Below are 15990 nucleotides of genomic sequence, written 5' to 3' on the forward strand. Positions count from 1 at the left end.
GTACATGTTGCCTTTACATCCTCGGTTGCATGTCAGTTGTCATCTGCGTCTTTTCAGTCACCTAAAGGCTATCCTGCAGGTTGGAAAGCAGATAAAACTTAGGAAAAACCACCACCGAACTGCAGCACCAAGGTGCACCGGGAATGCACCATCATTCCAGCTTCTGAGACAGAGTGTGGCTGACTGTAGGTCTGTGGAAGGACAGGGTAAAGAAACTCACATTCCTTGAGTGCTGTCACGTGCCAGACAAGGTGCGGAGTTGTCACATGTTGATGAGAAAAAAACTTGCCCAAGGCTGAGCCCAATTTAGAAGTTAGAAGTAACTTCATGTCCAATTGATTCCAAAATTTTATACTCTTTCCAGAGCATAATTCTGCCTCTGATAAAGTGCTAAGTAGCTGTGCATTTATCAACTATAAATGGGGAATGGCATGGTATTTACACTTGGAGTGGAGTCGGATGATCACATATTCACAGAACCTTTTTATAGTTCAGAGAGAGCTGGTGAGACTCTCCCTAAGGGAACACAGAATAATTGAGGTTGGAAACAGCTTAACCTCAAGTCATAAAAATCACTGACAGGGGAAACTAAGAGGAAACTGGTTACCCTTGGTGGGGAAGGGGTTGTGGGCTCCTGGTACGGGCTATGTGTTCAGTTGGTCGAAGCAATATTTTCAGCCTAAAAAAATATTACCCCTTGAACACACTTTATTTTTATATCACTGTTGGTCTTCTAGAAAGCCTGGTAATAACAAGTATTTATTCGTTGATTAGAATAAAGTCTAAGCTCTTTAAAAAGCAAAATAATTTCTATCTCTTCCCCCGGCGCCCCTCCTCGCCACATACGCGTGCACGCAACTCACACAACATACACACACGTCCAATGTCACAAGGACACACGACACTTCTTATCAATCAGTAAGTACCCCACAGTAGCCCAAACGGGTATGGAAATTCTAGTCTTCTGTTTCCTTCTTTTCCATGGTGCTATGCATGTTCTATAAACAGCAGGAGAAGTAATTATGTAGGTGGGCATTTGTTACATGGTCAACTTTTGGAATATAATATAGGAATGTGCTAAGGCGAGGGAATATTTGCTTGAACTAATGCCTGGAAACCGAATGTGGTATGCACTTCATAGTAATATAAACCACACATCTGGATCATTTCTGTATACTGTACCTGAGTGGGTGGGGTAATATTTACATTCATTTTCCACTTCTAGGCTGTCCGTCCGGTGTCTCATCTGTGCATGCCAGGAAGTTCCGTGTGTGTGTGTGTGTGTGTGTGTGTTCTGCATTTCATATTCCAGCATCTGCCGTTCACTCCGAGTTGGAGCATTTACCATCGCAAAACTGTCACCAGGGTCTCTGAAACACACATTTACATTCCACAGGTCTAGTAAATGGGCTGTGTGGCTGCACGATGCCTTTTGTTCAAAAGAAATCCAAGTGGCAGCCCGGCACTTCCCATCCAACTGCACTTTAGGCTGTAACTGTGGCAGCTGGAACGTGAAGCTCAGAGGAATAGAACCCGCTGCCCCAGCAGGTAACATTCTGGGGTTGGTTCCTTTTATTGTTGTTTTTGCTGCTGTTTAAAATGTCCAGACCTTCTCGCTTGGCCAGACCTTTCTTTGCCAATGCAGCTTCCAAGCTGCCATCACCTAGAAGGGACGATTTGAACAGCAAACAGAAAAAAATCAGTGTAGGTGAGACGATTTTGAGAGCTGGAAGTGAAGGGAATTTGGTCAAACAGCAGCAGGTGCAAACGGCAGCCGCTCCTGCTCAGTGGAAGGCTTCTCCACACAAAGGTAATGTTTTAAATCGGCTGCTTTTGTCAGCTTGTGCTTAGAAACTTCTTTCTTAATAATACTGCCAGACAACTTAAACGAAGGAGACTTTTAATGGTTTCAAAAACTTGCCCCTTTGTGTGAGTGTGACATTTTCTAAAATCCTCGAGGGTGTTGCTAAAATAACTAGTAATTAGGAAGATGGAGGTAATAGAACTTTCCTTCATTAATTAAGGACGGATAAAAGAAAAACTGAGTGTTTTCACTTCTTTTTGAGGATGACAGACTTTATTCCTGGTTGATTCACAGTTTCTCGTAATCCAGTTATATTCACATGAAGTTTCTTTTTTATTCCTCGTATATATGGGAAGAAACGAAAAGAAAGAAGGGACAGGTCCTAAAACCACATCATCACTGGCCAAAGAGTTATTGCATGCTTAATATTTTGCAGTCTCTTTTAAAAATGAATTTATTTCTGAAATGATAATCTAATGACATGATTCCCTGCCAAGCATGACAAAGATCTCTGCTACCGTTGTCACCTGGAGCATTTAAGTGAGCAAGGATATCGTTGAATGCGTGACCGGAATTGAGAAATGTGGTAACCAAATCAAACTATTATTTTAGGGTACATATTCACAGAAAGCATGAAACCACCGCTTAAAATACAATAACAATTTTCTCCATTATACCAAGAACTACATATTAAACCACTAAGCAACATTTATAATAGTTATTTTTTTAAATTACATTTTGAGCTTTCACAAAGGTAATTTTTGACACTGTGATTTTAAGGTAAAATAAAAAATGGTTTTAATATTCTCATTCTTATCATTGGAAGTTTTTATTTTATAGAACAAAATAAGTTCATACCACATTATAATTTTAATCCTGATCACTCTTCTGTTAAAAACTATTACAAATGGATATCCAGTAATACATTTTTGCACCATGTACTGCTTCAAAGGTGCAAATTTCTGCCTGGAAAATTTTAATTTTTTTCTTAACTTGGTTTATTATTACTTTAGCCATGTCTATGAAATGCTTGTACAGTAAGTGTTTTATTGACCGAAATACTTCATTGAAGACACATATAGTGAACACTGAAGGACTTTGGAAGTATTGATGAAAGTTGCTGAATAGAGTGAATTTTGGCTGCTTAAAGGGAGATTTCTCTTTGATGTTATATATAATATGCATTAAAGTCTAAAAAAATTTCTTCTAAAAAAGGAATTTTACCCACCTCAACTTGAAAAGTATCCAGACATTTAATGGTTACATATCTGTGTCTAAGTAAGGTATGCCCAGGGAAGGAGTTTTTATACAAACAATCTAAGACTAGATGCTATTCCAAAGATTTTTCAAAATATCTTCTTTTGGTAACCTGTGAGGATATCTTTGAATAAACTTAGTGTATGAAAATAGTTTTTCTTTGATAATCTATTTGTTTTGGGGGTTACTTAAAAGTCACTTGAAAGCAAGGGTGATTATTGAGTTGCAAGGTCAGTATAGATAATGCATCTTTTTGTAAAACACAAACGAACGAGCAAACAAAACACTGGGAGTAGATTATAAAATAACAAGGTGGTGTTTCCTGTGCATCACTCTGAGAGGATTCAGGCTGTCCCAAAGGAGAGTTCTACCACAAGAGTTTTGAAATTGGCAACAGGACTACATCATTTTGAAAGACAACATTCATCAGAATATGTCTTTTATTTCATTAACATTTTAAATATTTTTTTAAGTAGGCTTCATGCCCAGTGTGGAGTCCAGTTCAGGGCTTGAACTCACAACCCTGAGATCAAGACCTGAGCTGAAGTCAAGAGTCAGATGCTTAACTGACTGAGTCATTGAGGCACCCCTTATATATTTATTTTTTACTCAGAATTCTTTTTTTCATAGCCACACATCATATCACATAGTACCAATAGAAACCTTTCATTGTTGGAGAACAGGACTAAGACTCTATAGTATAGCTGTGTATTGTGTTAGGCTTTTACTTAAAGTGGTTGTCATTAAGATCAAGAAACCCAATCAACAGTCTCGCCATCTAAGGTTCGTATTGAGTTTGTGTAGGTTCTAGCCCATCACATTAAGATCTCAGTGTTAGTTCTTTAGAATGCTTATTTCATTGGGTCCACAGGGTTTAATTTAGTCTGTATAGTTTCTCATGTATCTGACTCTCATTCCCTACCCACCCCCCTTGTGTAATTTGTTTATTGGAGAAGTATATTCTGGTACATTTCATTTATTTTTTGACATTTGTCTCTTTAGTTGATTTCCTAAATTAATGCAGTGACATTCGCTTCACCACTTTTCCATGTTGCCCCCCTCTTAAAATTTATCAACTGTACTTTTGTTTCCATACGAGAAAGGTTAATAGTAGTTATTTTTTTGGTTAACACAGTTCAGTCTTCCATGGTTTATCTACAGGTTAATTCTGTAAGTTGAAAATCAATAAAGACTGTAACTAATGAGACCTCATATTTTTATTGCTAAGCCAAAGAAGTGTGCTATAACCATTTATCTTGTAGTCTGTCCTTCCTCAGTGCTTCAGATTCTCCCAAGGATGGTATAGATATGACCACATTCCCAGAACTCCCTTTTCTTCCTGGTGCTTCTGTTCGTATCCCTTAATCCTTCTGCCCTACTCTTTCCTGACTGATTTGTACAACACTTGGACAGGTCTCTCTTAGATTATTTCTTTTTTTTAATGCTTATTTATTTATTTATTTATTTGAGAGAGAGAGATTGAGAGAGAGAGAGAGCATGAGCAGGGGAGGAGCAGAGGGAGAAGGAGACACAGAATCCAAAGCAGGCTCCGCACCATCAGTGCAGAACCCCATGCAGGGCTTGAACTCATGAACCGTGAGATCATGACCTGAGCTGATGTTGGGAGCTTAACCAACCAAGCCACCCAGGTGCCCCTCTCAGATTCCTTCTCCATTTGCCTGAAGCAAATCTTCCTAAGGAAAGCAAGGTTGAAAATAAATTTTCTGAGTTTTTACATGTCCAACAAATATCTGGACTCTCTTTTCACATCTCAGTGATAGTTGGGACAAGCATTATTTTTAGACAGAAAATAATTTCCCCTCATAACTTTAAAGGCCTTTCTCCATTACCTTTTGGGATCTAGAAGTGTTGAGGAGAAGTCCCATGTTGTTAACACGTTCACACATTCCTTTGTAGGTGACTTTTTCTCTCTCTCTTGAAGTTTTGTGGATATTCATCTCATCCTTGATGTTCTGAAATTTCACTGATGTATCTTAAAGTGTGAGCCTTTCCCATTTATCTTGACTGAATACTTTGATGGGCTCTTTCAATTTAAAGAATCAATGGGCTTCAGTCTTGTGAATTCTTTTTGTTAATTCTTTGATAATTTCTTCTTCTGTATTCGCTCTGATTTTCTCGCTACAGTGTTCCTCGGAGTTGGCTTTCAAATCTACTACATCAGTTTTCTGATCCTATCTTTTCTTTATTTTTGTTAGCCGTCTTTTTATGTTATCTAGATTTTCTTGACCTTGTCTTCCAACTCTTCTGTCTAATTGTGATCATCCACGTATTTTTAATTTCCAAGAAGCTTTCCTTACTCTGATTATTTTGAGACCAAAATACATGGTATTATATTCTGTCTATAAGCAATATATCTTTGTGCTTTCTTTGCCTCTAGTTCACAGCACCATATACTCATGTTTAAAGATGCAGCCACATCCCTGTAATATTGGTATGCTTTCCGTTCTGAGCCAATGGTCTAAATTGGACCTTAGAACCAAAGACACTGGTAATCAATAAGCTTTAGGGTAGCAGCATTCATATCTAATTCTCACCCATGAAGAACTCTCTTCATGATGACATCCCAACAAATGAAAGGTGAATGTTGGTGTTATGTGTTGATATGTGCCAACAGTTTTATTCAGGATGAGGCTGTAAGTCAACAGTTGAGAATGTGGCCTTTCTTGCTGAGTGTTCTGTATTCTTCTGAATTCTGTTTCAGGTATATTTCCTCAAAATCATTTTGTCCTGATTTTATGTATTTATTTATTTTGTATTTATTTATGTATTATGTATGTATTATTTTAGTTGGCCTCTTAACTGTTGTTCTAAATTTTTAAAAAGCATTTTTTTAGGAAGTGTACATGAACATTGACCACTAGCTTAGTTTGCAAATATAGTTTCCATATATTATGTGTTTGTAAGGTGATGATATCTGAGCTCTAACAGGCTCTTCTTATATGCCCAGCACACTTCTGAGCACCTTATGAATGTACTGTCTTGTATAATCCTCACGGCAATCCTATGATGTAGTACTATCACTATCCCTATTTTACATGAGAAAAGTCACACAGGGAGCTTCAGTTATTTTCCCAACATCATGCAGACAGGAAAAGGTGGAACCAGAATTCTAGTTCTGGAAGTTTGGACTCCCAAACTGGCACGCTTCACTTGCTACAACACCTTTTTATAAAGAAAAACAATTTGTCTATCCAAAAAGTTAATATAATTAAAACCTTGTGATTGGACAGTCTGGTCCCTAAAAAAAAAAAAAAAAAACAAAACTGGTGGTATTCTGTAGTTCAGAGCATGCTCTTCTGGTTTCAGCCTCTTTATTTGTTGCCCCAGATTTCTGTTTCTTAGACAAAAGAAAAGGGAAGCAAACAGATTTCAGTGAATAAATGTATCACAATACTGTAAATATTTTTGTCATGTTTAGAAATTAAAGGATACATTGAAAATAGGACCTTGCAGTTCCAATATGTACACTCACTCCTACAGACTTGAGCGTGCCTGTGCACACACACACACACACACACACACACACACACACACACACACAATTCTCTGCATATAATTCGAGAAAGGCTCTTCCATTACACGTGACCTGGTGGTCCAAGTACAAGCCTGTAGGCCAAAAATCACTCAAGTCTAATTCTTTTCTAACACAAGCTCCCTCTGTGGCCTTGAGCAAGGCCATTATCCTTCTTGACTGAGTTTCATTAACCATTAAAGAATAATAATACGTGGTTTATGGGGGACGTAGTGGTGAGGATTGATGACTTAATGTCTGTCCAGTGCTTTCAAGAGCACATGTACTGCGAGCACGCTCTGACTTCAGCACAGTGGGGTCTGTATTTATCTTCAGTTGCTGTGGAAGGTAAAAACTTACTCTCTCACAATATCACCCATGTACCTAGACCAGGGAAACTCTGCAATAAACCCCTGACCGCATGCTCTGAGCTATTCTTTATGCACAAATGTAATCTCACATGCACCTGATTGCCATCCCAGGTGTTGATTGAGATTGTCTGTGGATACCTGGAACTCAGTTGTTCCTGTCTATAAGTAGAAAATATTAATAACTGGAGCACAAAAAATATGTTTTCTCTCTAGGAGGCTCAGATTCATTCTGGATGCTACTGATGAGCGCAGGGACATTAGGCCCTTGCACAGTGAGGTAGTGTGGAAGGTGATTGTGCCTATGGGTAGGCGGTGCCTGTGAGAGGTACACTCACTATACTGCTTTTCCTTGTAACAAACTGATGATACCAGGGAATAGTCAATACCCACTGGTGGGGCCTTCACTTTTGTCTAGTATTTTCCAGAAGGAGCAGTGGGTTTGTACAGATCGTGTACATTCCTGTATCTGACTGCCCTTTGTGACCAATCCATTCATTTTTGAGGAGAGCTAAGGTCAAGGGCATAGTATTTCTTCAACATAAAAGTGGTAGATTATGCTTACAGTTATTAAGTTCATAGTTTTGGCTCCTCGTTGACACCAGGTATTCCAGAGTCACGCATACACATCTGTATAGGCCAATAAGTTTCTCTCCATCCTATTACTAAAAGTCACATGGCTTACCCTGGACATTTGTTTTACAAAGAAAAACAAAACATATTTCTTTATCCATTCATCAGTTGATGGACATTTAGGCTCTTTCCGTAATTTGGCTATTGTTGAAAGTGCTTCTATCAACATTGGGGTACAAGTGCCCCTATGCCTCAGCACTCCTGTATTCCTTAAGAAGATGTGGTTTATATATACAATGGAATACTACTTGTCAATGAGAAAGAATGAAATCTGGCCATTTGTAGCAGCGTGGCTGGAACTGGAGAGTATTTTGCTAAGTGAAATAAGTCAGGCAGAGATATGTTTTCACTCATATGTGGATACCATATGTTTCACTCATATGTGGATCCTGAGAAACTTAACAGAAGACCATGGGGGAGGGGAGGGGAGGAAAGTTATAGAGAGGGAAGGAGATAAACCATAAGAGACTCTTAAATACTGAGAACAAACTGAGGGCTGAAGGGGGGTGGGGGAGAGGGGAAAGTGGGTGATGGGCACTGAGGAGGGCACTTGTTGGGATGAGCACTGGGTGTTGTATGGAAATCAATTTGACAGTAAATTATATTAAAAAAACATACTTAATGCTGCTCACCAGTATTTAATGGGAAATTTCCTCCAACTACATATGGTCTAAGCTAGGTATGAGTATTGAAAATTAACATTTACTTCTAGAGTTCTTCTTTTCCTTTATTAATTTTATGTATATTTGTCTTGTACCTAGTAATAGATGAGAAATAAGAAATATAAGTAACGGGTATTCTCATATTTCTCATATTGCTTACCTGATTCTGTTAAAAATCAATGTGTTGGGGAGCCTGGGTGGCTCAGTCGGTTAAGCTTCCGACTTCAGCTCAGGTCGTGATCTCACGGTTTGTGAGTTCAAGCCCTGCATTGGATTCTGTGCTGATAGCTTACAGCCTGAGCCTGCTTCAGATTCTCTCTCTCTCTCTCTCTCTCTCTCTCTCTCTCTCTCCCTCCCCTACTCATGCTCTGTCTCTCTTCTTCAAAAATAAATAAATATTAAAAAAATTTAAAAAAATCAATGTGTTGGAAAAGGAGTATGAAAGCACCTCTTTAAATTAATCTGGGGTTTTCTCTGAACTAATCTCTGTATTTTCAGTTACTTTGACATAGTCCACTTAGCCTGGAGAGGTCAATAACTCACAAATCTGATCAAAATTTAATTGCATGTGCATCAGAAAAGCCTGCACCACTAAGGAAAAAGAATTCACAGTCTTAGAATTTTATAGAATAAAAACTTAAAGGCCATCTAATTTATCTCTCTCTTTTGATATATATGGAAAAAGTCTAGTTACTTCTTTTGATCAAGACTAAAGGTATGCAGTTTTGAGCCAATGTCTTCTAACTTGGTGCTTTTTATCCTCTCATATATCTTTTTTTTTTTTAACATGTATTCTGGGACGCCTGGGTGGCTCAGTTGGTTAAGTGTCCGACTTCAGCTCAGGTCATGATTTCACGGCTTGTGAGTTTGAGCCCCGTGTCAGGCTCTATGCTGACAGCTTAGAGCCTAGAGCCTGCTTCATGTTCTATGTCTCCCTCTCTCTCTGCCCCTTCCCCGCTCACACTGTCTCTCTCTGTGTCTCAAAAATAAAATAAAACATTAAAAAATTTTTAAAAAATAAAACATGTATTCATTTTTGAGAGACAGTAAGTGGGGGAGGGGCAGAGAGAGAGGGAAACACAGAATCTGAAGCAGGCTCCAGTCTTTGAGCTGTCAGCACAGAACCTGAGGCGGGGCTGGAACTCATGGACCATGAGATCATGACCTGAGCTGAAGTTGGACACAACCGACTGAGCCACCCAGGTGCCCCATTCCTTTCACATATCTTAAGCAGAAAGGCACAAACTGCTAGAACACCTTCAGGTTTCCCTTCAAATGTTCACTTCCTTGACATGGGCTCCTATGACCTCTGATACACAGCACAGCATCCCTTGTATTGTGCTACCTACACTCTTATTGCTCTGTTGTTGCTTGCTGATTCCAAGTTCAAGATGACTGGGCATTGAGTAGTGTGGTCACAAATCACTGGTTGTGCTGGTTCTTTGTCAGATTTTATCTATGTAACTAAATTACAATCAGGGCTCCTTTAATGCTGAAAAGTTGCAAATGTGCCTGGTGTTATGTTTCTAACACAGTGTTGCTTTTGGTTGCTTATCTTAATGGGCCTGATACAGGAATAGATTTCTTAGCTCAGTAAAGTTTTAAAAAATCATAAGATGTTTTTCTGTTTCTCCTTTAGCTAGACTGAAAGCTAAAGTAAGACACTTTATTTGTACAAATATTTTTTCTAAAGTTTGTGTTATTCAGTGCCTTCCAAAATTGACATCTGTGTGCCAATGAAAAGTTCCCTCTATAAAGAGCTTAAGAGATTGTATATGATCACAAAGGAGGGATTTTGCCAACCTTACGAGAATATTTTACTGCCTGAACTACTTAAACTTTCATTCCCATACTTGGATTTTCACTTTGCTGTGTAGTTGTTTCCAACTTTACGTTTTCAAGTATAATGAGCTTCCTTATCTTCAAAATACTATATTATTGGATTGTATACAATGATCAGGACCATTTGAAAACTAATCAGAATGAATATCAGTGAACAAGTATGTGCTTACTTTTTTATTTGGGGATATTATCAACATTCTCCCAAGCAAACAAATCATGTCCATATATCATTACATGCTGTATATGTTCTAAACAATAGTTTCATTGGTCTTGCCCATTTAGGAGCAAACTACCATGAGCCTCTACCTGTCTGGCTGCCTAGAAGGCTACTTACCTCTTTTATAATCACATCATACCAACCTCTTAACTCATGGCCAGATAAGGGCAGGATAAGGGTCTGGGAATTTGAAAATCTAGACAAAAGAAAAACCTTTTTCTTAATGATGCTGTTGTGCCAGGTTAACTATTATGGCTTCTTGAGTTAATGATCTCTAGGGTCTTAAATTAAGTCAAAAACTCTACCTCTGTGGTTTTGTCCCCTTTCTGCAAGGGTAAAAAAATCTCAGATGGGTTCAGATTAATTTTATTTTCCATGTTTCCAACATGTACAATGACATTACCGAAATAAACTAGAGAACACCACAAATAGGTGAAGAATCCTCTCATATACAAGAAACATCAGTCGAATATAATCTGTCAAGGGTACAGATTCTTTTTGTTGTTATGTTTTATAACAATTCATGTTTATAAATACAGTACACAAGCTAGACTTTCAAGGAAATTCAGCTTTAAACAATTATTTATTCAAACTACAGAATGTCATATCTACATCTGACAGCTTATCATATGTATTATGAATATATATATATTATACTGGTATTTTGATCATTCATTATTTTTAAATTCATAAAGTTAAGAAGTTACATTTGAATATAAATTAAACATACATTAGATTGACTTTTTTGAGCCAATATTTTAATACTTGATCCTGGGGATTAGGTTGTTTTCCTGAAAATGTAATTGGTACCATGACTATGCTGACCACCCCACCCACCCCCAAAAAACTCATTGACCATCTACTATGTATCTGTCATTGTGCTAAATATTAAAAAGTTAAAAAAAAAAGTTAAGTAAAACATGGTCCTTGTCCTTGAGGAAGATTTTGCAATGGGTGGGATATCCAGATTATCTGGGTATCTAAATATAATTTTCCTAATGCTTTATATACAAACTTGTGCATGGAAGAGGCAGAGCAGGGGGCTCCTGGGTGGCTCAGTTGGTTAAGCATCCGACTTTGGCTCAGGTCATGATCTCCTGGTTCGTGAGTTTGAGCCCCACATAGGACTGTGTGCTGACAGCTCAGAGCCTGGAGCCTGTTTCAGATTGTGTGTCTCCCTCTCTCTCTGCTCCTCCCTGGCTCTCCCTATCTCTCTATCAAAAATAAATAAACATTAAAAAAATTTAAAAGAAGAAAAAGCAGAGCAGGTTATTTGCCCCAAGTAATGAAAGTTTACCAGATTGAGGGGCAGGGGAGGAAACATGCCTTGTTGTGTTTAGGAAATGACAAAGTAGAGCAGATGGAATAAAAAAAAGCTGGTGAGAAAAGAGGAAGTGGGGAGAGGTCTATTAGTAATGATTTGAAAAGAGAAAAAGGTTTTCATTTTTTCATTCCTTCAACAAATATTTATTGGGCCCCTACTATGTGTCAGGTGTTGTTCTAGGCTCTGAGCAAGTGGAAGCAAGTACTAGGCTCTAATCAACCATGGTTATGAAGGCTGTGGCTAGATGGGGTTTACCCATCTAGAACAAAAAGTAAACAAGGAAAAGTGTACCAAGTAATGGGAAGCAAGGCAGGAGCAGGTTCTGGGATTTGAGAAAGTTGAAAGGCCTGTTTGCGATGGTGCATGTGGTCCAGCTATGAAGAATTCAAGAAACAATGTCAGATAGGAAATTAAAAATGGGGGTCTGCAGATTAAGTCAAGGTGGAGGCTACCAAGAACAAGTAGGTCACCAGTTATAAATGCTATTTAAAGCCATGGGACTGGATGAAATCACAGGGTATAGAAAAGAGAACTGGCCCATGTCTAAGAAGCCTGGGGCACTGCAACATTCAAGGGTCAAAGTGGGAGCAGAGGGAGGGGCAAAATATTAAGGTACAAATATATCAACTTAGAACTTTCCTTTAGAACTCCAGGCCAGAGTATTCTCAACATTGCCTACTAACAGAAACAAATATATTCATGCCCCTTCTGTAGTTGCAAACAAAATACTCCAAATATGAATTTTTTTAAAGTTTTATATTTAAAATGATGCAAGTCTGGTAATCTAGCCCATAACATACTATTTATTTAATATAACATGGCATTTAACTGAATTATCATCAAAATTAAAATGTTTCCTACCATGTTTAATGGGAGCTTCAGGTATCCACAAAACCCTATCACGTTTCACTGGGGGCAACTCTTCTGACTCCAGTTGAAGAAAGTCTCAGAAATGGGAACTATTTGGAAGCATTCAACATCCTTCTGTTCTTATTTGTAATTTAATATTTGCATCACATAGCTATTTTTTATAGTTTGTTAGTGTTTGTTTGACTATCCTTCATATATCCCTGAGAAGGGAGTTTTCTGGTTTTGATTAAGAACTTCTTTCTCAGGAGGTGAGGACTAATTTGTTACTTCGATTTCTAACACAACATAATGTGAATTTTTTATGATGAAACTTCTATTTACATTCTTAGAGATTCATGAAGAAGCATCTTGAATATTTAAAGATAATACACTAGGAGAACCTCAAATCTATTCTATTTGTGCCCTTTTATTTTTTGTGTGTGCCCTGTTTATTAAAGTTATTTCACAAGGATTCTTAAGTAGCTATAACCAGAAGAATCGTCAACAAATAATAATGGGAAAGTACCTAATAGATATTCAGAGAACACCCTCCCAGGAGACCAAAGCGAAAAAAAAAAACACACTAGAGTTTTAAAAATTTCATCTATCATGGGACTCCTGGGTGGCTGAGTCGGTTAAGTGTCTGACTTCGGCTCAGGTCATGGTCTCACTGTTTGTAAGTTCGAGCCCCGCGTTGGGCTCTGTGCTGACAGCTTGGAGCTCGGAGCCTGCTTCAGATTCTGTGTCTCTCTCTCTCTGCCTTTCCCCCCTCTCAAAAATAAATAAACATTAAAAAAATTAAAAACATATATATATATATCTTTTGATTTGACAGTAAATTAAAGGAATTCCCCTGGCGGGGGGGAGGCAGAAAAAAAAAATAAGAAAGCTTCAATGCAAAGAAATAAGTGAAAATTAGAACCATCATTTGGATAGTGGTCTTTGTTAATTCCTTGTGGTCTAGGGAATTTTAATAGATATGTTCAGGGGAAAAGTGACTCCTAATGCCAAGAAGAGTGGCCATCATATTAGAACCGTCTGCAGGCAGCAAAGGTAATATCTTTAGTGAATGACACAAGGAAGAATGCCTGCCCTGTAGAGGGACACCTTAGAGAAAGCTCTAGACTCAACCTCAGCTCAGCATGGAGAAGAATAAAAGAAAGGAATATCCTGAGCATGTCTAACCTCATGTCTTCACTCACATAGTCTTGGGGCTTAAAGTCATGTTATTGTAGAATGGGGGGAAAACCCAAAAGCCCCCTGTCCCCCCCAAAAAAGCCAAAATAGTACTTAATCATCCTAGATTGTCAGTGTCTCTGGCTGCCTGGTGGCAGAAGATGACCGTACTCTTAGTAAGAATGTCCTTTATAACCAGGCCTCTGAGAAGTACCACAGATAAAAGTCCAAAACGTGAGCTCACAATAAAAATTCACTATGTTGGGAAACAAGTGCCCATGACAAAGAGCCAGCAAGGGAAAAGAATCACAGAACGAGATCTACCTAAATTGCCAATATTAGAATTATTAGATTCAGAATAGGAAATAATTTTTTAAAAAAGATTCTAACAGCAGCAGCTTCTAATATTTGAACAATAGATTTTCTAGAGATGGAAACTGTAATAACTAAAGGTACAAACTCAGTGGATCTGTTAAATGGCAATGTAGATCCAATGAAGAAAGAACTGGTAAACTTTGGCAAGACAGACTTTTAAATTCCTAATAATACAGCACTGAGAAACAAAGTGATGGAAAACACAAGAGAGGTTAAAAGATATAAACAGGAGAGTGAGAGGATCCAACCTAAGTCTCATTGGATGTCCAGTAGGAAACCATGTAGACACTGGGAGAGGCATTATTTGAAAAGATAATGGCTGAGAAGATTCCAGAACTGATAAAAGGACATTAGTATCTGAAGTCAGGAAGCCTAGTGATTTCCAAGATACACTGAGAAAAAATTAAACAAAAAAACCCCACAGCTAGACATATAATAATAATAATAAATAAGTATTCAATTTTTATGTCTGTATATATATTTTTTATTTTTATTTGAGAGAGAGAGCAGAGGAGGGGGGAAGGGAGAGAGAGAGAGAGAGAGAATGAGAGAGAGACAGAGAGGGAGAATCTTAAGCAGGCTCCATGCTTAGCACACAGCTCAACACAGGGCTCAATCCCACGACGCTGGGATCATGACCTGAGCTGAAATCAAGAGTCGGACACTCAACCAACTGAGCCACCCAGGTGCCCCTCAATTTTTATGTCTATATGGTGGGTTACGATCAAACAGCATTTAATAGATTGGTATATAACACTTCATCAATTTTGACTTGAACTCTGTAGACATGTCTATGGATGACACATTAATATGTAAATTAGCTACCAATTCTTGTTATAATTGGGCCAAATACATTTCAGAAGTATGTGTTTTATAGCCACATCTTGTGTCTTTAACCAACCAGAAATACAATAGTTAAAACTCTCAGTGTGAAGTTTAACAGCTATTACCTGTTTTCCCATGACAGGAGAAGGAGTAATATCTGTGCTAAATTGTTCAAGTTTTGCTGAAAATGTTCAACTCACTTCTAGTTGTATCTTATCAGTTTTGAGAAAGGTTGAAGAAAAAGAATAGTTATTTGGAGAATAATATTCAAAGGGGCATCAGAAAATAGAATTCTAGGAGATCATTGTTTGATATTTAGAGCATATGCAATAGTCCCTTCCCCTTATCTACGGGGGATTTAGTCCAAGACCCCCAGTGGATACTTGAAACCACATATAGTACCAAACCTTGTATATACTATGTTTTTTCCTATACATATACCTCTATGATAAATTTAATTTATAAATTAGTCACAGTAGGACATTAACAATAATCAATAATAAATAGAACAGTTAAAACAAGAGACCGTAATAACAGTTATGCGAATGTGGTCTCTTTTTCAAAATATCTTACCGTATTGTACTCACCCGTGTTCTTTTGATAATGCGAGACGATAAAATGCCTCCGTGATGAGATGAAGTGACATGAATGGTGTGGACTTGGTAATGTAGTGGCAGACTACTACTGACTTTCTGACAATATGTCAGAAGGAAGATCACCTGCTTCTGGACCGCAGCTGACCACGGATAACTGAAACCACAGAAAGCGAAACCACAGGAAAGGGAGAACTACCATATACGTACTACTTACGGGACTCAACAAGTATTCGTGTTGCTTAGTTGACGTGTAGTCTTGCTACTATTTTTAAGGATATCTCTGTAATCATTTCCTAAATAGTCAAGAAAGTAAATACTATATATACTAAAAAAAATCATTGTATATGTTAGTATGCCTACTAACTAGTATGTCTGCTAGTATGCCTAGTGAATTCTCCAATTAAGGGGAACATTGTGCCATCGTCAAGGGAATTAGAACTTGACCTAGGTGATAATCCTCAATTACTGGAGATAATATAAAACGTGTTTCTTTTCTAGGGGTGCCCGGGTGGCTTAGTCAGTTAAGCGTC

At 38.0% G+C, this 15990-nt stretch overlaps 1 protein-coding gene and 1 long non-coding RNA gene across 3 annotated transcripts in view; one reads left to right on the forward strand and one right to left on the reverse strand.

Moving 5' to 3' along the window:
- The window catches only part of KIAA1217 (KIAA1217 ortholog), a 747790-nt gene that overhangs the window by 300687 nt on the left and 431113 nt on the right, over positions 1–15990 (forward strand). The window lies entirely within an intron of this gene.
- LOC113603615 (uncharacterized) lies at positions 1395–15789 on the reverse strand. The gene is made up of 2 exons (XR_003425255.2): positions 15452–15789; positions 1395–1663 (listed from the first exon to the last, which is right to left on the reverse strand). It is a non-coding gene; the product is annotated as an uncharacterized LOC113603615 (long non-coding RNA).

This window comes from Acinonyx jubatus, chromosome B4, assembly GCF_027475565.1.
Source record: "Acinonyx jubatus isolate Ajub_Pintada_27869175 chromosome B4, VMU_Ajub_asm_v1.0, whole genome shotgun sequence".
NCBI classification, from domain to species: domain Eukaryota; kingdom Metazoa; phylum Chordata; class Mammalia; order Carnivora; family Felidae; genus Acinonyx; species Acinonyx jubatus.